At 45.9% G+C, this 25697-nt stretch overlaps 1 long non-coding RNA gene across 1 annotated transcript in view; it reads right to left on the bottom strand.

Moving 5' to 3' along the window:
* Positions 1-25697, bottom strand: part of LOC131818550 (uncharacterized) — a 179462-nt gene that overhangs the window by 11673 nt on the left and 142092 nt on the right. The window contains exon 4 of the long non-coding RNA XR_009348871.1: positions 4973-5017. This is a non-coding gene — a long non-coding RNA (uncharacterized LOC131818550). The remainder of the gene's footprint in view (positions 1-4972; positions 5018-25697) is intronic.

Genomic DNA, 25697 nt, shown 5'->3' with positions numbered 1-25697 from the left:
ACAACAAATAAATTTCAGGGTGACGTTACTTTTCCTTTGTACTACAATATTTCCCACTCACACCACTGCCTTGTTTTGTGATGAACATTCTGGAATGATACCACGTGGAACTGCCAGTCTGGATCCTTGTTTTCCCATTCAGGTGCTGAAGGATCAAGGTGAGATCCTTTCCTAATGCATCTGTTCGGTTCTCTGATACTTGACAGCAATACTCAATGGCACATAGAAGTCACCTTTATTATGAGCACGGCTGCCGGGGACTTCCCTGTGTCTGTCCCAACATAGCCCATTCCCTGTCAGAGTTACAGCCCCTGAGATGTAAGGGTGGCCCTGCTCACTCTTGTTGCTTGTCTTAATTTCCTACAAGTAGGCACTGTTGGGACAGAGCAAGATGTGGGGGCGCCCACTGCAGCTTTCAAGAAGTGTTTTAAATAAATGACTATTTTTATGATTCATATAAATCCTGAGTCTCGGGGCGCCTGGGTGGCTCAGTGGGTTAAAGCCTCTGCCTTCGGCTTAAGACATGAACCCAGGGTCCTGGGATCGAGCCCCACATCAGGCTCCCTGCTTAGTGGGGAGCCTGCTTCCTCCTCTCTCTCTATCTGCTTGTGATCTCTGTCTGTCAAATAAATAAATAAAATCTTTAAAATAAAATAAAATAATAAAATAAATCCTGAGTCTCTGAGCCAAATAGACAGATTGTGAAAGTGCGTGTGTGGCGGGGGGAGGTGAGGGATGTGCTTGCACGCGAGTGTGCTGGATGAAACAGAGAATACAATTCCATTCCCCACACTTCATGCTTGCAAAATACAGTTCTTCAATTACTGTTTTTCTTTTTCCTCCACTCACTTTTACTTGAGTATCCATTAAGTCCTGGAATATTCTGATACAAAATTTTGATTTATTCTGCTACGAAACAGAGCTAGACCGCGAGCTCCCCGAGGGCAGGAACTACGCAGTCAGCTCCCCAGCGAACGCCATGGCCCAGCCCGTGGGTAAGACTGAGTGAACAAGTGAGGGGCTACGTCAAGGCTGGGTTGGACTGAAATGCGCCCACATTGTTTTATGATGGATCCTTTTCCCCATATCTTTCTAATTCTTCTACTTATATGGGTCTACAAATATGTTTTTCAAATTATTAAATTAGAAAATCATTCCTACCAACATCCTGCATCGGGTAATGATTGTAATGGGAATTTTTTGTTAGAACCCTTTGTACATTTTCATATTTCAGTTTCTCATGTGTGAGAAGTGTTGAACAAAAAGAATTAGCTCATACGATGTCAAGAGGTTTGGTAGGCATGATTGTTATAGGGGCTTTTTTTTTTTTTTTCCGAAGTCATTAAAGGACATTTGGAGGACAAGGGAACAAAAAAGTCCCAAGACGGAAACACAGCAGTCACTATCTGACATTTCCATGGAGTTCCTTCCAGGTCCATTCCCCAATGTTGAGCCTTGTGGCTGTGGGTAGGAAGAGATTCACCAGCCAAACACTAGTGGGAGGGTCAAATCCATGGTATTTAGAAAGAGGCGTGGAATCTATATTAATGCAGCTGAGATAACCCTTTTATTGTTTGTATTTTCCCATTTTGAACAGTAATTGCTGCTGCCAGAAAGCCTCCGGTAGTGAAAGGAGTCGAGCCGTCTCTGGGTGCAGAAATCGGGGGGAGTTGTGTAGACAGACTGGGGAAGTGGCTGGATGTGTTAGAGTGTGTTTGAGGAAAGCAGAATGCCCTTAAAACATGACTCAGAATAACTTCTGTTATTCACATTCTACACACTTAACTATTTCTAGTTACAGAAACCTAGAGAATCCTGCAACCCTTAATCACAGGCCTGACCCACAGAAATGTTCTCTTGGGCCAGGTCTCCATGTGTCCAGAATGGCCTGGGAAGAAGAGAGCTTGAATGGTGAAAATGAACCATTTGAGCAAAAGCAAACAATTCTTTTCGTAAATACAAGTTAGACATTTTGCCACCTCTTAGTGAGAGGAAATTGGAACTTTTTTTTTTTTCCCCAGCCTTGCTTTGTAATATTCAAAGGTTATATGAATTACGGGTATGGCAGCTGTCTAAATAGCTCTATAGTGTTCGTTTCAGATTGAGTTCAACCATGCTAACCTTACATCCTTCGACTGCCTTGGTGATAGCCTAAATCCAAACCCACCCTTCACCCTTCAGGTTCACACAACCTGTTCTGTCCATTACAGACATCCAGATCAGACCTACACAAATGGGATATGGATTTTGATACTCAGTGTGGGCAGAGCAGACAAAGGACCCACCTCCCAGAAAAAGACTCTTTCCAGATGCATTCCTGTGTGAAGGTGCTTAAGTTTCAGGCATTATTAGACATCATTAGATGCATTGTTTCCTTTTTTGCCATTAAGCATTTTCACATATATAACATATTTTGCTACTTTTTTCAGTTACCATTGGATAAGCAAGTCTCTCCATTTTGTTACATGATTGTCATAACCATCCTTTTAGTAACTGCACGAGAGCCCACACACTAGACACACCACCACGTCCCCCACTGTGGGAGATCTAGCCTGAAGAAGTTACTTTATAAGTTCCCACTGTGGGGTACTCCATGGAAAAGCCTAATGACTTACATCAAGGGTTGAGACCGGCTCATATTGCATGAACATAGATGTCTCCCACTGAAAAAGGAAAGGCACCTTTCAGAGCTCTGTGTTTTGTTGCTGCTTTTGTTTTCTTTTTAGAACAACTAACCAACTTTCTGTTTTTCTGTTTATAGAAAACAGCTGTTACATAAATAGCTGCTTTATATAAAGGTGCTGGGGCACTGGGTACCACCTCAGAAAGGGGCATGGAATCATCAGAACTATAAGCCTAGCTGCACATGCGAACACACGTGCGCGCGCGCACACACACACACACACACACACATACACGTGTCTTCTGGGGTCAGTTGTTGGATATTTTGATTCCAATTTCTAGGAGGAGGTCTTCTGGCAGAGCCCAGGCCTGGAAGCTGCCTGAAAGACTTAAGGATATTTGGGAAGCAGAAGGAAGGCTGTAACCAGAGCCCACTTCTCTTTTTAATCTCACTCCTCTTTTTTAAAGCAACGATAAATGAAGACGCTTTCCACTGTATATAATTTAGTTGTAAGGTCTGCCGTCATTTCTGAGTAAAACGAACACGAAATAAGATGTGCATCCATGTGAAATACCTTTGGTTAAACTGTCCTGAGAATGATTAAATTCAAGGGGTGTGTGTGTGTGTGTGTGTAAGAGAGAGAGTGAGCACATGTATATTTAATATGCAATAGATAGAAATAAAGATAATACTCCTCTGTTCCATACAAGGGAAGACGGGTTGACAGTGGAAGTCATCTGCCCTGATGAGGGGTATTTTGCCAGTAACGCTGTTTAAAAAGTCAGTTGTATTATTACTTTTCTTCCCTTCTTCTTCCTCCTCTTCCTCCTCCTCCTCCTTCTTTTTTAATAATTCCTTCATTTGTTTTCAGTTTTGTGCCCATTGCAATGCACCCGCCATTGCCTTCATTTGGGACAGAATATTCCCACTTGCCTACTTTTGTGTGCCACTGGCTTTCTCATCTACACCTTCTCACTCTTATAAGACAAAATCAGCGGAAGTAGGGGTTATTATTTCTACGTTAAAGATAAGGAACCTAAGACTCAGAGAACTTAAGCAACCTGCCCTTGGCCATACAGCTAATAAGAGGTCAGCTCAGGATTTGAAATCCGTACACACATATTCAAAAGCCTACACATTCTGTGAGACATGTTGACTGCATAGAGGTGGTGGATAGAGCGTTTATTCACAGAGAGAAAGAGGAAAAGCAAGAAGAGTAAGAGGGGAAGGGAAAAGACACATACAGAAAGTCACAGAGGGGCACCTGGGTGGCTTAGTGGGCCTTCCGCTCAGGTCATGATCTCAGGGTCCTGAGATCAAGCCCCGCATCGGGCTCTCTGCTCAGCGGGGAGCCTGCTTCCCTTCCTCTCTCTCTGCCTGCCTCTCTGCCTACTTGTGATTTCTCTGTGTGTCAAATAAATGAATAAAATATTAAAAACAAAACAAAAAAAGTCATGGAGTGGCTACTTTCACAGTCTTGGGCCTAAGATCTTTCCCTTCGGACTTCATTTTATTTTTTTTTAAAAGGTTTTTAACCAAAAGTCATATGTCGAAGTCCTACCCCAAGTACCTCAGGACACGACTGCATTTGAACACAGGGTCTTTAAGAGATCATGAAGTTGGAGGGTCGTTATGGTGGGCCCTAATCCAAAATGACCAGTAATCTCGTTAAAAGAAGAGATTCTGACGTAGATACGATACAGACACGGAGGGAAGACCATGTGAAGACACAGGGAAAAGATGATCATTGTCCACCTAGGAGCCAAGGAGAGAGGGGTCTCACAAGAAACTGAGCCAGACGGCACCACAACCCTGAATGTTTAGTCTCCAGAACTGGAAGAAAAGAAGTTTCTGGTCTTTCAGCCACCCAGCCTGTGGTGTGTTGTCATGGCGGCCCTAGCAGATGAACACGCCCTCAGACTCACGTGGAGACTGCCCGTGTTGGGGATGACCTATTACCTTGTTCTGCTAGCCCCGTGGGAAGGGGTCTACAGGACCAAGCCCAGGACACCATTATTTCTATCCACTGGCGAGATGCAGCTGGCCCCAAGCCAACGCTGCTGCTAGGGCACTATCCCACCTTTCTCCGTTTTGCCAAGCCCACATTTAATGTATTTAACGTATTTAAATGTGCACTGGTTGTCTTTGGCAGAGATGGGCTCCGGTTTGAGCGCTAGTGACTCAGGGCCTTAACCAAACACAAAATGACAGAACTGTTTCCAGCAGAGGATTAATTGAGCCAACTCAAGACAAACACAACGTATTCTGGCATTGCTTTTGACAGATGGAAATAAAACAAACATTAGCAACCGGATTGCAGCTAACAATATGCAAAATTAAAGAAGGTACCTTTTTAACTTTGACTGGGAGCCCACTGGCTTTTCTTCTAAAAATCTGCAGAAGGGGAAAAAAAAAGAAAGAAAGAAAAAGACAGAGCCGTTAATCTCGTTATACAACCAGTTAGCACATGCAAACAAGGGAAATTAAAAGTCTGCATTCAGGGGAGGAAATAGATATTTGACACGTATATTTATTAAGGAGACTGGACTGGAAAAGAGTACTGCTGTATTAATCAGAAATGGTGTAGAAAATACTTAAATAATAAAACAATGTGCACAGACAGCATAAGCTGCTTATGGATGGAAGCCTAAGGTCTAAGTATTTTTATTTGAAGGTTAAATTTTCAATTCATTTTTTTCAGCTTGTTGCCATCTCTTCCAAGTATCACCGTTAATTGCTATAAAACAATGTGTCTCCCTGTCCGAATCCTGAACATGGGGGCCAGGAGCCGCCGGCCATCTAACGGCTGTCAGAGTCTTGTGGCAGAAATTAAAATGCCTGCATCCAAGCCGGGCCGAAAGATCAGGCCCTGAGAAGTCAACTGATCGGTTAAAAACCACTTCTTTCATTTGCTCAGTTTTTCAGAAGTTATCTTTGGAAGCTCCCGTGTGTAGCTAGAAAGCACAAATAAAAGCTTTCTATGGGTGGAATTTCCAAATATCCCAATTTCAGGGGTTTGCGGCAGCCCCGGGGCCTCAAGCATTTACTCAGTGGGTCACCGGGGCAGGGATCTTATGCATTCTTCTGTAGGATGGGGCACTACACTTGGTCCTGGCTGTAAATGGGTGCACCCACTTCTCTTGCTGGGTTAACGGCCTCCTCCAGTCTGGGATCCAGCCCTCGTTGTGTAGGATGGTAGGAAACAGAATTTAGAAAGCACCAGGATGGAGAACTGGGCTTGGAAATAACGTTACATCTGAAGGGGAAGACGGGATAAGAATGCAGGAGTTTGGGGCATAAATACATTCACACGGGTTTTAGTTGCAAGACACGTGTATTGGCCTGAGAGTCAAAATTAACTTGGAAAATGATTTTAGGTGGAGAATAAAGGAGAATAATTGCCTGGAGGATAAAATGTGTAGCATTACATTTAATTTAAAATAACCATGGGGCGCCTGGGAGGCTCAGTCGGTTAAATGTCTGCCTTCAGCTCCGGTCATGATCCTGGGGTCCTGGGATCGAGCTCCGTGTCAGGATCCTTCCTCAGTGGGAAGCCTGCTTCTCCCTCTCCTGCTCCCCCACCCCATTTATGATCTCTCCCTTTCTCTCAAATAAGCAAAATCTTTAAAAATAACAATAATAAACATAGATAAAATAATCTTTTGATTTATCGTAGAAAAAACATAGCCTTTTTAAAGAAAGACATAGCTTCTTCTAATCAAGTGAATTTACTTTGTAACCCAGCTTCACCACATAATACTTGTGTCCCTTTGTATAAGTCACCTAAACTCACAGCCTCCATTTCTTCATCTGAAAAATGGGAATGATAATGTCTACTTCATACCTTCTTGAATGAAGCAGTAGAAACAAACTACTAGGTAATAGATCAATTTTGTTCTCTCTCCTCCAGAGGGACATGTGGCATTGTTTGGGGACATTTTTGATTGCCATAGCTTGGGTAATGAGTGCCACTAAAATCTAGTGGACAGAGGTTCAGATTCTGATATACACCCTATAAGCACCGGACAGACCCCCAAGAATTACCCATCCCAAAATGCTAATAGTGCTGAGCCTCAAAAACCTGGATTAAATATAGATAGGCAGATGATAGAAGACAGATAGAAATCTAATGGAGAAATTGATTTGGGGAATGTATAGGTATATAAATCTATAGGTGGGTTATATACATCTATAGGTGTAATCTCTAAATCTATAGGCAGATTAATTAATAGAATGGTGAGAGATATTCTGACATGAGATACTCTAGACATCCAACAAATGGATGTGATTTTTTTTATTAAACCTGAATATAGGATTAACAACATTATCATTGGGATGAAGCGATAGGTAGCGCTAAGGGTGAAATAATGTTAGTAATGAAAACGGACCAGGCACCATGCTGTGTACCCTGTATTTTTATTACATTTAAGAGAAGGGTTCATCTGAGTCTAGGCCTAGGGTTAGTGTTAGAGCTGTGGGTCCAGGGAAGGTTGGGATCAGAGCTGGCAGACCCCTGCCAAGGAGCAGCCAAAGCTAATTATTTTGCAAACATGCAGAGAATTCCTCCAGGGCCAAGCATCCTAATCTGAGTCCCTCCAGTCCTGGGGAAGGCACAGACCTAATGTTACCTGTCCATGTCAGGGTGGCCTGACATGGACAGGTAACTCTATCACTGCCCACTTGCACAGGCAGTGGGATCTAGATTAACTGGAGCACGGGGATGACCCAGTTCTGCAGCAGGCTTTGTTTCCAATTGCATGAGGAAAGAGCAGAAGTAGCTGAAGGGATCAGGAAGGAGAAATGCCAGGAATATTCCAATATTAAAGAGAAAAAGCGGGGTGCCTGGGTGGCTCAGTGGATTAAAGCCTCTGCCTTCTGCTCGGGTCATGATCTCGGGGTCCTGGGATCGGGCCCCACATCGGGCTCTCTGCTCAGCGGGGAGCCTGCTCCCCCCCCCACTTTGCCTACTTGTGATCTCTGTCTGTCGAATAGATAAATAAAATCTTTTAAAAAATATAAAAATTTTAAAAAAGAGAGAAAAGGCAACTGTTTGTTCAATTCGTATTTAAGAGAGTAAGAAGTATAAGAAGGTCGAGCCAATATCTATGCCCCGCATTCTATCTACAGGGGAGTCTGGCATTTCCAGAATCTAGGATGGCAGTGCCTTTGAGAGATAATGGCTGCGCTGGCCACCTGCAGTCATATCTTCATGTCAGGAATGTAGGTCAGCATAATCACACCCAAGTTCCAAGAAGATAAATCTGTGATGTCATCATACGTATGAAAAAAGAAACCTAAAATATTGCATGGTGTCCTGGCTGGAGAAAGAACGGAAGTGGGTTTTCTGAATGGAGCAGGGTCAAGGGGAGGAAAAAAAAAAAAGAGACTTGACAGTGATTCACCTGCAATTCAGCTAAGAGCCACTGAATCTGGGAAACATTAGCAAACCAGTCCCTAAATTGGCATCTGCAGGAAGTGGCTGGTTTGGTTTGGGTGGCCCCTTGGGTGGCTAGTGTGAGATGTCCTTGTGTTCCATTGCCCTGTGTTCTTATTCCATAGCCAGAGAGCGGGATCCCTATGACCAAAAACCTGCCACACATTCAGGGCAGCACAGTAGGACGTGAGCACAGTAGGATGACTTATACCTTCTTGTTCCTGGGACGGTCAGGGTCTTCATATAAATGCATAGAGTGGAATTGGGTTTAAACGCATCTCTTGAATCTAATTTCCGGTACAATTCCCCAAAGGCTAGATGTGTGACATTCTGCCTGAAAGTTCTGGTGAGTAACGGCGAAGTTCAGACAATAGTCTGAACCACAGTGACCTTGTTGTTTTGCTTCTGGAAGGCTCCAAACACACACACACACACACACACACACACACACACACGTACAAATACACTTTAGTGAGGTAAAATTTGCATACTGCCACATTTATCCATTTTAAATAAGTAATTCATTGAATCATTTTCTAATAAATGCTCATAAAAGCGCAACCATGACCACAATTCCATTTTAGAACATGTCTAACAGCTCACGGAGATCCTTCTTGTACTTATTAACCCATTTCCACCTCCTTGCTCCAAAGGACCACTGGTCCACGTTCCGACTCCCGAGTTTACCTTTTCTGGGCATTGCATATCAACGGGATGATACAGGAAGCAGTTCTCTGCGTCTGGCTGTTTGCCCTGAGCACAATGTTCCTTGAGATCTGGCCATGCTGCAGCCAGTACCTCAATCCCTGTTCAGGCTAAACAGTGTTTTATTGTATGGACAGACCATGTGTTGTTTAGCTAGTCAACTGTCGAAGGACCCATGTGTAGTTTCCACATTTTAGCTATAGAAGAACTCGGATATGAAGAACTTAGATACGTCCACACAAAGACACAAGTCTTTGTGTGGACGTATGTTTCCATTTCTTTGGGGTCGGTACCCAGGGGTGGAATTGCTGGGTCACTTTGCAAATTGCTGTCTCCCCCTGGTGGGGTGAGCAGCCAGCGAGCCAACCTCCTCTTCTGCGTTGTGCAAGGTCATAATGGGATAGCCTGAGAACTTAGCTAGGATGACCGCAGAGCATTTCATCCCCTAGGATATTTTGCAACTTTTGAAACTGCAACCACATTTAAATGGAGAACAGTCTTTTTTTCTTTTTTTTTTTTTTTAAGATTTTATTTATTTATTTGACAGAAATCACAAGTAGGCAGAAAGGCAGGCAGAGAGAGAGGAGGAAGCAGGCTCCCTGCAGAGCAGAGAGCCCGATGTGGGGCTCGATCCCAGAACCCTAGGATCATGACCTGAGCCAAAGGCAGAGTTAACCCACTGAGCCACCCAGGCACCCCTGGAGGACAGTCTTATAGCAGCCACCTGAGGTTGCTATTTCAATAAGAGGATTCTCTGAAATACAAAAGATGTGAAAGCTTCTTAAGAGTTAGCACGTAAGATGATAATGAAAATGTGATATTATTGCCATCATTAGTGTTACTCCCTTGTCATCTGTGATTTGAAATGATGTGGCTTCAAGCTCCATGGTATGATCAGGAAGCAGCTAAAAATCTAATGCAAAGAACTCTTGACTCTGATGTTTGGTCTCAATACTTCCACTTCCCAGCTACGGGAACTTCCGATACAGATGGGCCTTCCCAAGCTTTAATTGCTCCACTTAAAAAAATGGGGTCACCAACCTCCTCTCTCAGGGTTTCCATAGGATTAAACAAATTGGCAGCACATTTAATCCAGTCCTGTGGGGCTGCTGGGTGGTTAGATTTCCTGACCCTAATTTTAATCTAGAAAGGCTGTATCTCAAGAGGAACCTCCAAGAATCAAAACAGGTAGCAGGATAGGCTGCATAGGGTCCTGTGAGCAATTTCAATGTGTGCAGGGGGCGTTTTCTGCACCAAGCAATTCTCTCACACCAGCTGGGTGTCCTGCAATTAAACTACACTCTGACACTATCTCTGGGTAGACCTAGGTAGACGGTGTCAGATCCCCCAGGTTAAGGGCTCAGTCCTACGGGACTCTCCTTCATCCCCGTTAGCTGCCAGTCACGAGCCCAGATTGTCACCTGCACTTGGGACCTACCAGCTCTAGATTGGAGCTTCCAATGACTCCATCCTAGGGTTGGATTAACTTGCCAGAGTGGCTCACAGAACTCAGAGAAATATTTTACTTACCAGATTACCAGTCTATTATAAGAAGATAAAACTCAGGGACAGCTACCCAAAAGGGACACACAGGTATGCGGGAAGGAGTGCAGAGCTTCCACACCCTCCCTGACAGGCCCTCTCCCTCAGATCTCCACTTGTTCAGGGACCTAGAAGCTCTCTGAATCCTGTCCTCTGGGTTTTTTTCTGGAGGCTTCATTTCACGGACACAATGGGCTAAATCATTGGCTGTATATGCTTGAACTCAGTCTCTGGGAGCGTGGGACTGAATGTTCCAACCATCTCATCACATGGTTGGTTCTCCAGCAGCAAGCTTTGGGTAGCCAATCACCTCCCCCATCCCCAGCTTTAGGGGATTCCTAAAGTCACCTCAGTAACATAACTCAGGTGCAGTTGAAAGAGGTTTCCTGCGAACAACAAAACAACCGCATTTTTTTTTTTAAGATTTTATTTATTTATTTGACAGAGATCACAAGCAGGCAGAGAGGCAGAGAGAGACAGAGAGGAGGAAGCAGACTTCCTGCTAAGCAGAGAGCCCGATGCGGGGCTCGATCCCAGGACCCCGGGATCATGACCTGAGCCGAAGGCAGAGGCTTTAACCCACTGAGCCACCCAGGCGCCCCACAGCCGCTTCATTTTTATGGTTCTGGGGAAATTCTAGCAACAAAGGACAAGAGACCCAATATAACAACAGATACTCCCATTGCTCTTATGGCTCTGGAAATTCCAAGGGTTTGGGGAGCGGTAAGCCAGAGGCAGGACAAAGACCAAATCTCTCTTTCTTATTATTAATCACAATATCGCATTGCCTCACTTTATGCACTTTTTCGTTGTATTTCACTTGGGATTTATTTGTAGAGAATGTCATCTCTATTTGAAATGAAATAATGACAAAAATTATAGTACCACCCACTGACTAGGCCCTTCTGGAAGGGGAGTTCATATGGGTATCATTCAGGCTTTTCAAACCTGTGGCTTGTGAGCCTGGTTGGCTTGCTCGAATGACCTGGAGGGTATCCAGTCATGCTCAGTGCTTCGACATCAGCCTTGGGAATTCTGAGTCAGAATCTAGGAGAATGCAGGACAGAGAGGGCTCAGAAATTCAAACGGTTGTTTTTTTCTAACTTCCCAGGTGATTCCAATGTAGAACCAGAGTTCAGAACCATCGAGTGAACTGTGGAAAAATGAGGCAGAGGCTACCTGCTCTACTGTTTAGTTGGGGAACTTGGAGAGAACTTACAGGACTCACCCTAGGTGACATGTCTTGGTCACTATGCCATTGAGGATTAAACCCAGATCTCCAGACTGAATCAAGTATTCTGTTTCTTCCATCACGTTTTCAAGTAAGAAAATGTAACTAGACTTTAGCTAACAGGGATATTTTATTAATTAAGGAATATTTTATTAATTTTTTAAAAGATTTTATTTATTTGACAGACAGAGATCACAAGTAGGCAGAGAGAGAGAGGAGGAAGCAGGCTCCCCACTGAGCAGAGAGCCTGACGTGGGGCTTGATCCCCAGACTCTGGGATCGTGACCTGAGCGGAAGGCAGAGGCTTAACCCACTGAGCCACCCAGGTGGCCCTATTAATATTTTTTAAATTGTTTTAAAGATATTACTTATTTGAGAGCAAGAGAGTGAGCGAGAGCACAAGCAGGGTGAAGGGCAGAGGGAGAAGCAGACTCCCTGCTGAGCAAGGGGTCCTCAACCCCGGGATCATGACCTGAGGTGAAGCAGATGCTTAACTGACTGAGCCACCCAGGTGTCCCTAACATGGATATTGTCAATGGATGGAAGTCCTAGAGTGGAGAAAGGACAGTTAGGGTCTCCCAGAACAGGACCGTGGGAGGGCCTCCTCGCATCTTGCGCGTGCCGACATCAGGGTCTGGTGTGTGATAAAACTGCTTACTGTGAAGAAATTCGGCGAGGAGTAGAGGTTCTAAAGGGATAGATAAATCTATAAGGAAGAATACTGAGTTGGTAAAATGCCCAGCTCAGCAGTTCCAGCCAAAAACAGAAAGGCTTTGTGAGCAGGTGGGTACCTTTATTATGGTAATCAACTCCCAACTCCGGGGCCCCAGAAGCAATGAGGTCACCAGGTTCCCTGGATGCCCTGACAGAAGGGAAGGGAGGGGCCGGGCCGGGTGAACCCAGAAATATGCAGCTGAGGCTCTGAGGGTCTAGTTACTTAGAAGTATCTGCGTTCCTGGCCTGAGGTTTAGCCAACTTGTGAATCCTTGTGGATTGATGGGGGAAATGCTGAGCTGGAAGGAATACGCTTGAAGAATCATAATATTTGAGAAGGAAATGGGAGTTCAAACTCATGAAGCCAAACCCCTCATTTTAAAGATGAAAGAAAATGAAGCCCAATGACTTGCTTTAAGGCTGCAGAGCTAACTGGATGGCAGATCCAACCCTCCTGCCTGGTGGGTCATCCACCATCAAAAACCAAACAAACATGAAAACACGGTCGAAACACAGACAAGCTCCCAAGATTGTCAAGAAGGAGAGATTTGGGGGGTTGGGAGATCGCGGGTGCATCATCACTCTCCGTCCTATGCTTCGACCCTCTCCTCCAGCCCCTGCCACTCTGCCTGTGGAGTGAGCTGCCGCTTTGGTTTCTACTCTGTGTTAGAGGGATGGAGAGAACATCAAAGAAATCCAGATTCTGGTTCTGGCTTTGCTGTGTGTCTTAGAGACGTCACTTCACCAATCTGGGTTTCAGTGTCTCTCCTTTAGTAACATAAGGAGTGTGAAAAGACAATTCTAATGAGACACCGCCTGGTCTATTTTCTAGGGATCGGCAAACTTTGGCCAATTCTGGCCCACCAGTTGTTTTTGCAAATAAAGTTTTATTAGAACACATCCACATCCAATTGTTCATGTATTGTCTATGGATGCCTTCCTGCTATAACGGCAGAGTTGAGTAGATACAACAGAGACCACAGTATGGCCTGCCAACCTGAAAATATTTATTAGCTGACTCTTTACAGAAAACTTTGCTGCTTGCTATGAAGCCATACATGCACATTTCACCTACTACCTGTGAGATACGCGTATGTGCATGCATGTGCACACACACACACACACACTGCTACCACCATATATTTATGTATTTCTTGGCCCAGATAATTTCTCTGCTATGGGTTTTTGGTGGGAAAATATTTCAAATATATACATAAGCGTGGAAACCAGTTCAATCAACGATCCTCAAATCCCCCACGTTTTAAAAGATGTTAATATTTAGTTAGAATTTATGTTTTCAGAATTCTGTATCATAGCAATCTGTATTTATAAATCATATTGAATTCTCTGAGGAGGAGGAGGAATGGACACACATGCGTGTACACAGAGCTAAAGGACCCAAAGGCTTCAGCCTGACTCTAATATGATCACTGCCACTCTACACCGGGGTTTTCAGAGAAGAGGCAGGCTCTTATTTACGAGGTCCACGGTCTGAATTACAAGAGGGATATTTTACCAGAAATTCCGAAAGTAAGCATGAGGGTTTTTTTTTTTTAATCAAATATAGAAAAGTAAAATTGTGATTTTGTTTACGACATTTAATCAGAGTTATCTTAACTAGCCTCGCTTGACGCAGTACTTAAATGCTCATACAAACACGGCAAGATTTAAAGAAAATAAAGCCCGAGATTGAGTTGAGTGCCCTTTGCCAGCTATTTCATTTCCTTATCTTAATCCACTCAGTGAGATCTGGTTCTCAAGAATCAATCTTAATCAGAATGTCCTTTTATAACCACTGCTTCTTTTGTTAGGAAAACCAAAGCTTCTGAGACTTCTCTGAACTCCGGGGTTTGCACAACTTCACTAGGACTCACTGCTCTGATAGCCATCCGGTTCCCCAGTGACCTGGCCCCAGCTCATAGGAAAACAAGGGCAGATTTTTGTTTCCTCTCCTTCAGACACAGCAGAGACAGAGGAGGAAGTCTCTGCCTCTCTCATTTGGCTTCCGTGGCATCAACAGTTGCCTTCTGCAACTTTGTAATATTCCTTCACTGTGTTCATGATCTGCTGTTTAGAGGCTCTTACATGATGTGTGTGTGTGTGTGTGTGTGTGTACACGCACATGTGCACGTGTGCCTGCATTTCGATCTTCTCTCTCTCCTTCTCTCTCCTGGCCTGGAAATGAGGCGAAAAGAACATAAAATGGCATCGAGGGCTCCCCTTTGAAAACTCACCCTCATAATAGAACTTGGAGTTAAAACTGTTTCTGATACAGCCAGAAAAACACATTCTTTAAAAGATCAGAAAGTCTGCCGGGTTAGCACACAGTAGTTAAACAGCCACCGAAATAAGGTCTTGAGGCTCAAATATGTATCAGTTTTATGACCGCTATTCCAGTTGTGCTAATGACTCCACAAGGCGAGGAGGGGGCGACTTGGTCCAAAGGTGATGTTTCCTCCTGTCTTCCCGATTCTTGTCGATTTCACTCGGAGGTGCGCCTGTCTTGCACGCGTGGTTCCTCTCTGCAGATGAGGGCCACAGTATTTTTAAGCTTTGGGGTTTAACGCCTCTGCTTCCACCTTCAAAACAGCTCTCCCTAAACCCAGGGACAGATCTCTGGCCACACATCAGCCATCCTGACCTTCCAAGCTGGAAACTGGAGGTATGCTTGACATGGAGCCCAAGGACACTTGGGAATGGTTAATAATGGGCGATTCTTCAGTATATCATAAATATCTATTACCAGCACGATTAATAATGATAAGAATGACCTTTCCTGAGTGCAAGATGTTTCTCTCTTGATACTTAACCTACCTGCGTGGATTAGGTTAAGCGACGCACCATAATGGGGGACTATTAAGACACCTGTAACTAAAAAGACTTTTCTCAGGAGGGCTCAAGGAAAATGGCAATTTTTTTTTCATCTAACGATTATGAAAACACAATAACAAAATAGCTATAACAAATTTAAAAAAGACATTCTCCCTCCTAATTCTAATCTCCCTCCTAATTCCCTGTGCCCTCAAAAAGGCACAGGGGAGGGCGCCTGGGTGGCTCAGTGGGTTAAGCCGCTGCCTTCGGCTCAGGTCATGATCTCAGGGTCCTGGGATCAAGTCCCGCATCGGGCTCTCTGCTCAGCGGGGAGCCTGCTTCCCTCTCTCTCTCTCTCTCTGCCTGCCTCTTCATCTACTTGTGATTTCTCTCTGTCAAATAAATAAATAAAATCTTTAAAAAAAAAAAAAAAAGGCACAGGGGACTGTGCACGAGGGAGGCACAAGGACCCCTGGAGAATTTACTTAAAATGCAGATCCCCAGGTCCAGCTCACATCAGCTCTGCTTCTCAAGATTTGGGGTCAGGCTCAGGATTGTACCTGTTAGTAATGCCCCGGGCAATGTGGATGTCCACCGTCAGAAAAGCAAGATTTAAGAGCCACTACAAATGTAGCTACGACTGTTTTTCCTCCTGGAATATGTACCCCCCACAATTCACCAACTACACCTTCTAGCCGGTTATCCACTCCATATTTATTGACTCGCAGGTGTGTTTTTCAGCCTAGTAAAATCGAGAAGATCAGGGTTTAAATCCCAAATCTTCTCTTAAACAAATTTGTGCGGATACATCCATATTAACGGGCCAGGGGGCAAAGATATATTTACAGCTTCGACTATGTGTTACCATACTGCTTTCTCCCAGCCTAAGAAACTTCTGTTTAAATTGGCAGCTTAAGAGGACCCAATATTCACCATAATGTCACCAGCAATGTGTATTTGAATTTATTTTTACTTTGTCCTGCTAATTTAGTCAGTGTAAAATGATATCTCAAGGTGGATTTAATTTGCACTTCCTGCATTTCTGGTAAAGATTAATATGTTTCCCTGTGTGTCTTTGCTATTTATAAGTTTCCCTGAGTTACCGTTAAACTTTTGAAACTCTCTTTGGGTTCAGGGCAAGGCTTTTTTGCTTCTTTCTTTATTGTCGAGGCCATGGAGCCTTCACAGAGGACACAAGTCAGTAATGGAGCAGGGGCTGTGGCTAGAGGCAGCATTCCAGGAATGGTGCTCTGGGCCAAATCACCCTGTGTCCTGAAGGTTTTAAGACAAAAACTTCTAGATGGGAGGAAGCCCGGTGTTCCATGTTGGGTTCCCCAGGAAGCAGAGTCCAAGACCGAGACTGGCCTGCCAGAGAATCCGGGACCGAGTCCTCAAGGTTAAGACCTAGCAGGGGGAAGGAAGCTGGACCCAGCAGAGGGATGCATTTAATAGGCGATGTCTCAGCAGTGGCCCTGAGGACCTCTAGAGCTGGGATGACCCTTCACTGCTGTCCGTCCTGCTGGAAGGCAAAGGCGCCAGGACCTTCTTCCTCTGCGCAGATGGGTCATCTAGCGCAGGCGGCCCAGGGAAGGAATTTTGAGTTCTGGTGAGGCACCTCTCATGGTGGGAGGCAAATTCTGGACAGGTGCTCAGCCATGCACGGTCAGCTACCAGTGTCACCAGCAGCTGGGGGATGGGAGCCTGAGTCCTGAAGAGGCAACCACAGCATCCCCTGCTGATCTGATGTTAGTTGAGATGCTGTGAGTTCACTAATGGATGCTAACATTGGAGTTAGCTACTGATGTGTAACGAACCATTCTAAAACGCATTGTCCAAAGACAAACAACAATATCTCCATTTGGCTCATGGTTTTATAACCTGGTTTCAGCTGTGGGCGATTTTCCTACCAGTCTTGCTAGAAACTCGCTCACTGGGAGCCGTGGGCTGAGCTCCATTGCGGCTTAGGGTGGTGGGACTTCTCTGGCTCTCTCTGGGATTTTCAGGCTTCTTTTCAATGTGGCCTTCTCAATGTCACCTCCAGGCGGCCTCTTTTCATGGTCTTTGTAGCATGATAACTGCTTTTCTTCAGTGGAGACTGAGGGCCAGTTCCCAGTTGAGTCTCCCTCCACACGACTGACATTTGAGGTTGGACAATTCTTTTTTAATATCCCCATATTCTCACGTGAAATCAAGGCTCATTCCTTCCAAAACACAGTTAGGAAGTCACAGCGCTGAGACCCAAGCCCAGGACCACGAGACACCAGGACCACAAGATACGAAACTCCACAATCTCCCCATAACCCGGAGCTGCCAACAGCAGGTTTCAAAGTGTTACTTTAATTTTTCATCTATGTTTTTATTTTTTAAGCAGGCTCCATGCTCAGCCTGGAGACCAATGCAGGGCTTGAACTCACGACCCTGAGACCAAGATCTGAGCTGAGATCAAGAGTCAGAAACTTAACCAACTGAGCCACCTTGGCGCCCCTCAAAGGGTTACTTTTAAAAATGAACTACCCTCAATCTCCTAAGAAGACATTTCAGAGGAAAGACCGAGGTTTTACTTGGGTTTAGTTACGCTTAATGAAGAAAACATTAATCACTTGAAGTGCTATTTTAGAGCTCATGAAACTGAAATGAAGCGCAATATGAAATGTTCATTTATTTCTGAGGGGTTTATTTTGTTAACATTCAATCATTCAATCCTCTCGGCCTTATTTATAAAGTTGGAAGGAAAGAACACTTTTTTTTTTTCCCAACAAGGAAAATTCTTTAGTGATACAAGTAACAGCTTCCTTCTCTTACAGATGTGGAAATCAGGGGTCGTAGCCAGCGCCCAGACACGTCACCAGATACCCAGAGCACCAGCCAGAGTGCCCTCTGGGGCAGGGCTCCAAGCTGGGAACTGCAGCCTTTGCAAAACCCCGGCTTCTGCCAGGGTACACTGAGTGCCTGGACTTAAGGCTTAGCCCCACCGCTCAAGGACTTGCTGGCTTTTGAGGAATCATTTAGGTTTCCAGCGCTTCAGTTTCCTTATCTGTACCTTGGGTGAAATAATTCCTGCCCCGGGGGGGATTCGTGTTGAGAAAATGAAGTGAAAGCACTGGGATTATAATCCTTTCACTGTCCATTCCTGAGCAAGGAGGGGACTGGCAGTGGGTGGAACAGACACAGGCAGATTCACGAGCAGATTAACTCAAGCCTCCTCCTTATCAGGCAGCGAGCCCAGTGTAGGTGAGGAGGTTAGCGGCAGATGAGGGCCTATTCTGCCGTCACCACGACTCACAGATCCTGGGCCACCACCCCTCCCACCCAGAAAGGGAGCAGGTACATAAAAGGCAAAAATGAGGGAAGAATAACATTCCTCCTCCGTTCCACTCCCACCCCACCAGACAGGAAATGGAAACTTCTGGAGATGAAGGAGAGAGCAGAAGACCAGAAGTCAACTGTCATCCTTTATCAGGAACAGTCCCTACCACTACCGCCCACGTGGTTCTCAAAACACTCTGTGAGTTCTTCTCCGCTGCATTTGTTATAGAGAAAACTCTTTTGTCTGGAATGCCGGGGACCTTAATGCTCTTCTCCTGCACTGAATCGTCTTATTTGGTGGGAAGGTACAGCTACCGCACACGTGGAATGCTGGCTTTCAATGATGGGACGTGGCAACAGGTTTTTGGCCCAAAGTTTTAATCAAATGCAATATTTTAAAAAGATTTGATTGATTTATTTGACAGACAGAGATCGCAAGTAGGCAGAGACAGAGAGGAGAAAGCAGGCTCCCTGCTGAGCAGAGAGCCGGATGTGGGACTCGATTCCAGGACCCTGGGATCATGACCGGAGCAGAAGACAGAGGCTTTAACCCACTGAGTCACCCAGGCGCCCCTCAAATGCAATTTAATATTCATCTGAGGGCTTGTAAAGCACAGCAGGATTTTGTATTGCCTCTGGGGCATAATAGGAAGCATCCGTTATCTAAGACTTATAAGGGTAAAAATGTGGATTATGGGAGGTTTCTCATTTACATGGTGGAAATGACATGAACTTGCTTCATAGTCCGACTAATCAGGGTTGAATCCTGGCTCTAGATTTAATAGCTGCCTGTACTCACGCAGGGGCAACTCCCCAAGCTTGGTTTTCTATCTGTAAATTTGATATAAAGGCATTACCTTAAGGAAACAAACAGATGATTAAAAGCCCGTGGCACAACGCTTCACTCACAGCAAGTACTTACTCAAGTCAACTTTATTTTGCTCCTTCTGTTCTTCTGGATTCTATTTCAACTGCACGAAAAATAAACGTGCAGAGAAAGAGCCAGGAGAAACTACAGAACGCCTCCCTGTCCTCCTGGAGAGAGGTCGACAAGCTGCTGAGGGACGTTGAGGGTCTGCACTTCCACGGGGGGGGGGGGCGCTACATGCCCCATCTTATTTAATCATGGGGGTCATCCTGCAGCGGTGGAGGCAGGCTCATTAGCAACATCAACGCAGGAAGCCGTCCTAATTGAGGAGTGAAATCCCCCAAGCCTGTTCCAGGAACACCTCTGGATGAGAGTTCCTGCGGCTGTAAAGTCCCAGGCATATTCCAGTGCCTTCGGCAAAGTGCTGCTGGTCAGCCCTTGCGCGGCGAAGTTAGGAAAGAGGAGGCATTGCAAGACGGCATCAGGCCCTTGCTGTGCCTCCTTATGTGGTCCCAGAGACACACGGTGGCTCTCCTCTGTCGTCAGTCACCCGTGGGCATCTATAAGCACAACTATTTGTTTTTTTTTTAAAGATTGTGTTTATTTATTTTAGAGAGAGAGGGTATGTGTGTGAGCAGGGGGAGGGCCAGAGGGAGAGGGAGCAGGAGAATCTGAAGCAGACTCTGCCCTGAGTGTGGAGCCTGACCGAGGGGGTGATCTCAGGACCCCAAGATCATGACCGGAACGGAAATCAAGAGTTGGACATTGAACAGACTGAACCCCTCAGGTGCCCCTAAGCACAGCTGTTTCTAAGAGATTTTGCTTCAGATACTGAGCCTCATCATTGAACTGGTTTTTACAGAACTAATGATTTCCAAATGATAGCTAAAGGCCCCCTTTTATGCACTGGCCCATTGTCTGTCTTATTAGTAATGTGCCTCAATCCCAGCTGGGTCAGCGGATAGCAGGTCTTGGCTCAGACAGATGACTTTCCCGTGAGGACTCCCTGCCTGTGTGTCAGCCACCTCGAGGGCTTTTCCGTGACAGTTCACTGGCACAGGATGGGGTGAGCTGTCCAGCCGGCACCCAGGAAGCACAAAGTTGCCTGGAAGTGTAAACAGACAAGCACCGCGGGCATCCATGATGCAAGAGACGGACGCTCTAGCGAGGGGACACGGGGTTGTGCTAGGCAGGGCTGAGGGCAGTCCCCTGCAGCCCAGGGAAAGTTGAGAGGACATGTGCTTTCTGGAGACACAGAAATGAAGAAGGGTTTTGTTTTTAGTTTTTTGTTTTTATTTTTGTTTTTGACAATTGCTCCAATGGTGACTGCTTAGTTGGCGTGGACTCTACCCCCGGTGCCGCCTGTTGGCTGCCCTCGCGCCGGGGCCCAGGATGGTGTGGGGGCTGAAGGCAGCAGTATTCCCACAGCGCGCAAAGGGAGGCGCCGCAAAGGTCCGACAAAACCCGCCAGCGTCCTGCTGGGGAAACACCTCGTTCTGCAGTCGAGCCAGAGAGCAAAGCCAGGAGGAGAAGTGCGGTTGCTAGTCTAGTGGGTTTCAGTCTGCAGCACCTGTAACTGAAGACAAGGCAGGTAGAAGAAGATGGGTGAGGCCTGGACTGGGAAGCAGCGTCTAGTGGTTCCCTTCTGTCTTTGCCTCCGGGAAGCGACGTGCTCTTGGGTCTCTGTTTGACCAAACTGAAATGGAGATAAGCCTACGACGTGGCAGGGAGGTCCCGTGGTCCCATGGTAGGACACAGATGAAAGCTATAGCACATCAGGTACAGCCCAACAAGATTACTTCGTTCTCTCTTCAACTTCCTCTTTGTTTCCAAAGCCTCGACCAACGGTGCACAATTTCCTACTAAAATCCAATCTCCCCTCTCCCTAATAACAGAACCCTGATTTCAGGCAAGGGCAGCCATGAGCCTAACTGAAAGATCATAGCCAGTAATGTGTCTTGCAGGTCAAGGCGGCAGAAGTCAGTGAGTGGGGCTTTGGGGACACCCACTTCCACCCTTGCCCGACCTCCTCTCCCACCCAGGAACTACCCAGGAACCAGGGCCCGAGCTCAGCCTGGTGCCCAGGACACACCAGCTGTCTGAATAGCAGGAAGAGTAACAATGAGAGAGAGAACGAACGTTGATGAGTATCGCGTGATGCCTGTCCACGTGCGACGTCTTTTACTTGTTCCATTTGATTTACTCTTCGAAAAGACTCTAGAAAATAGTTTCTACTATTAACATCTATTTACTAAAATTAGGGATCTAAACTCTAGGAAGCCATGAGTAAAAGTGCGTAGGCAGGAGTGAAGGACCGTCTGAAGGAACGTGTGAACACGTGAGTAACAGGGCCTGCTGGTTTCAGGGAGGAACATGAGAGGTGGTGGGTAGTTTAGTCTTCTGCGGCTGCTACGACACACGGTCACACATGTGCTAGCGTCCAACGACCCACATCTATCATCCTATCGTTCAGTAGAGCAGAAGTCTAACACGGGTCTCACCGGGCTAACCAAGACATCAGCGGAGCTGTATTCTCTTCTGGAGCAGAGCTCTAGGGGAGAAGCTATTTCCTCACCTTGTCCAGCTTCTAGAAGCCACGCACGTTCCTGGGCTCCTGGCTCCCTTCTTCCATTTTCAAAGCCAGCAAAACTCGGTCAAGTTCTCCTCCTTCTGCCACACTGTTGTCTTGGTTCTGGCCGCTGCTTTCAGAGACCCATCTAAAGAACACAGCGTCGCCTCCCCACAGTACCGACAACGACTGGCCACCTCACTTCCATCTGCAACTCTGACTCCCTCTGGCTGCATACGGTGGCATATTTACAGTGTCCGAGGACAAGGACGTGGACCTCTTTGGGGACCGCTATTCGGCCTATGACAGTAGGTTCTTTTCAGGGGCTTTCTCCTCATTTAGAAGAAAATGTTTGCGATAGGAGCAGCTGCAGCTCGTACCTAACCCCATGGCAGGATGTCAGATCTCCGCTTAAAGATTACAGGAAGACGAAGCCGATTTGGCTCATTTTCCTGGCAGGCTGGTGGGGAGGCAGCTGCCATCCCACAGTCTCCTGCTGTCACCTTCGGAGGCAGACTCCCAGACAGTCCTCTCGGGGGAGAATGAGGACAACACCGGCCACTCACAATGGTGGGTCACAGGGTTGGCCTCATTTTATAGCCAGAGGCCACTAGCCATGTGGGATTGATTTTCCAGAAATCAGGAAAAAGAGAGAGAGGGAAATGGTTATTTGTGGAGCCAGGCTCAATGTCTTACTCATTTTCAACCTCACGTCTTCAACCAGACAGAAGATTTAGGTTTCAGGGGCACCTGGGTGGCTCAGTGGGTTAAGCCACTGCCTTCAGCTCAGGTCATGATCTCAGGGTCCTGGGATCGAGCCCCGCATCGGGCTCTCTGCTCAGCAGGAAGCCTGCTTCACCCTCTCTTTCTGCCTGCCTCTCTGCCTACTTGTTATCACTCTCTCTCTGTCAAATAAATAAATAAAATCTTAAAAAAAAAAAAAAAAAGATTTAGGTTTCAGTGGGGGACCTGAAGGCCTTGAGAGGAGAGCAACCAGCCCCAGGTGGCCCAGGTACTAAGTGACAAAGCAGACACGGGGACTGGGGACCTTCTGCCCAGCCTCTCCCTGATCAAGCCTGTCCACCCACCAGACCCCATGGCCAGACTGCTCTTTGGGCTTTTGAACCATAGCCTTTGATACCAGAACAACCTCTTTATGCCCTTACATGTTTGTATCTTTCTATCAGAATTCATGTTGGCTCCAGAAGGCAGCCTCCCACTACCCTACCCAAGTAGCCCATTTGGTTTCAGGTCCTTCCTTTGTCCACATCAGCCATTTGACGTCTGATATCCACATCTGGTATCTCTGTGTCTAAGATGGGTCTCTCTCATTTGACCTTGGGTTTCTCTGTCCCTACCACTGTCTCTGCTCCTGCCACAGTATCTTTCCCACCACTGACTATCTCTAAATCTTTGCTGCTTACAAGACAAGTGGATGCTTTCAATCGACTCTAGTCCACAAATATTTTCCTTTTACTATTTCGCCTTAGCACAGCCTCAAAGCAAATCAGCTGCCTTTTCTCCAATACTTCAATGAAAAAAAATCCTTAACATTTTCTTAGGAACTACTAGGTCCCCACACAAGTTCCTGCCCACAAATCTTTGCAAGAAATGCCTCCCTAATCTGCACCCAAAAGCAGAAGACAAATTATTTGGTCCTCGAGCCACCTTGAAGTTTCCGCAAGGTGAAACAAGGTAACAAGAAAGCCAAGTCCATTCCTGAGGCTGAGAGTGCGGCGCCCCTCCCCCAGGCTCTGCCCGCTGAAACCCAAGAAGGCAGATGGTGGTTTTTTGCCTAGCTGAGCATTGCTAAGCACCATTGTCTGAACAGAAACACTCCTAGGTCAGATCTCCCAGATAAACAGGTAATTACAATTAATCCCTCCTAATTGCTATCCTCCTTCTGCCCAGCACACTGGAAACAAATCCTCACTCATTCTTGCCAGAGTCAGGAGAGGCAGGCGAAGAATTTCCTGCTGCCTATGGAACTCTCTAGATGAAAGACCCATGTCCCCACTTTGTGGATAAGAAGGCTGAGAATAAACCCAGAGGGAACATCTCTTCGAAGCTGTATCTCTTCATTGCGGGGAGAGATTAATAAAGAGGAGATAAGATGTCCGTGGGCTGGTGAGCACGAAACTAATCTGAAAGATGGTCCATCTTTGTCTGAACCTCAGTGACGGGAGCTGACTTTGGGAAAGCACCTACCTGAGAGCAAAAAACTGAACTAGACATTTCTATATTATTTCATTTAATCTCCATAATGTATAACCCTGTATATGTTATAAATTGCATTTGACAGCTGCCAAATCTCAGACTCAAGGAAGTGAAGTGCCTTGCCCAAGGCCCCTCAGGTAGCAAAGGAGACAAAACCAAATTCTGAATACAGTTTATTCATCCATTTTTATTTTTTCTTGAACAAGTACTTATTATAGAGTTATGGGACTGTTGCAGAGACAAACCAGGCCACCGGGAGAAGCCAGAGTCCCTGCAGGGCTGGACATTCATCTCAAACTGGCCTGGTATACCCTAATGGGCAGGACATGCTGAGTAGCTGGGGCCAAGTCCAAGGGGGGAAACTATACCCTAGAAAAATCTCTCTTGTTCGGCATTATCCTCTTTCCTGGGGCAAAGGTCATTACAGGATTATGAAATGCAGTTTAACAAAAGCTTCCATTTTCCCCAAGCCTGGGAGAAATACCCCAGCACAGCCCCCTGGTCCACAGCCATGTCACCAGCAAGAAACAGGGCAGACCAGAAAGATATGGGTAGGGACTGAGTGGCTGAGCTGGGTATAGACCAGGCTGTAGACTTCAAGGTTAAATCCTGGGTTCAAGCACTGACCGGGACATCTCCTAGCTTTGTAGATGTCATGTCACCTCCTGGAGTCTTCATCTCCCACACAGTCAAAGAGCAATTCCTTTGTGTAGACATGTGGTGGGAATCAAAGGAGGTAACCTATCAAGCATCTAGAAGGCACATCAAACCAACAGAAGAGAAAAAAAAAAAAAAAATCCACCCAGGGTTGGCCGGGCAATGTAGGAAGGTTGCAGAGGGAGTCAAAACGAAGCAGACTGCCCAAGTGAAAGAGACTAAGCCTATGAAAGGAAGCACCACATCTGTGTCCCAGGGCTAGGAACACAGACTGGTATATAATAAACTTTTTTTAAAATCTGTGGATTTAGAAGCAGAGGATAGAGGCAAAATTTTAAAAATAAAAAAAAATATGAATTTATGATGAATGAAATTTGGTTACTATCATGGTGGTATAAGAAAAAGCCAATGAGGGACGCCTGGGTGGCTCAGTTGGTTAAGCAGCTGCCTTCGGCTCAGGTCATGATCCCAGCGTCCTGGGATCGAGTCCCGCATCGGGCTTCTTGCTCAGCAGGGAGCCTGCTTCTCCCTCTGCCTCTGCCTGCCATTCTGTCTGCCTGTGCTCGCTCTCTCCCCCTCTCTCTCTCTGATAAATAAATAAAATTTAAAAAAAAAAAAAAAAAAAAAAAAAGAAAAAGCCAATGATGGACACCCTAGTGGGCAAAACCCAAATCCCAAGACCATGGGTCTAGAGTCAACATGTGGCCAGAGAATGAGAGAAAGCCCATCATCCTTTGAGACCAAGTCCAGGAGACAGGCAGAGCCTTGATCTCAAACAGGAGGAAAGCACCTGAGATCTAGCTATGAGAGACTCGACTTGGAAAGGCTGGCTGCTGGGATGAGTAGACAGGCTCACTGGATCTCCCCACTGAACCAGCCAAGCCCATTAGGACTAGGACCGTTTCAGACATGCCCCATGTTTAGATCTATTCCTCTGGAACTTCTGGACCGATTTAGTAGAAAGGCAATCACGTCCAAAGTCAACTCCATGTGGTGGATTCCGGGTTGCGGACAGCAGGG

The sequence above is a fragment of the Mustela lutreola genome, chromosome 16 (genome assembly GCF_030435805.1).
Source record: "Mustela lutreola isolate mMusLut2 chromosome 16, mMusLut2.pri, whole genome shotgun sequence".
NCBI classification, from domain to species: domain Eukaryota; kingdom Metazoa; phylum Chordata; class Mammalia; order Carnivora; family Mustelidae; genus Mustela; species Mustela lutreola.
This window is presented reverse-complemented; position numbering and strand designations above follow the sequence as displayed.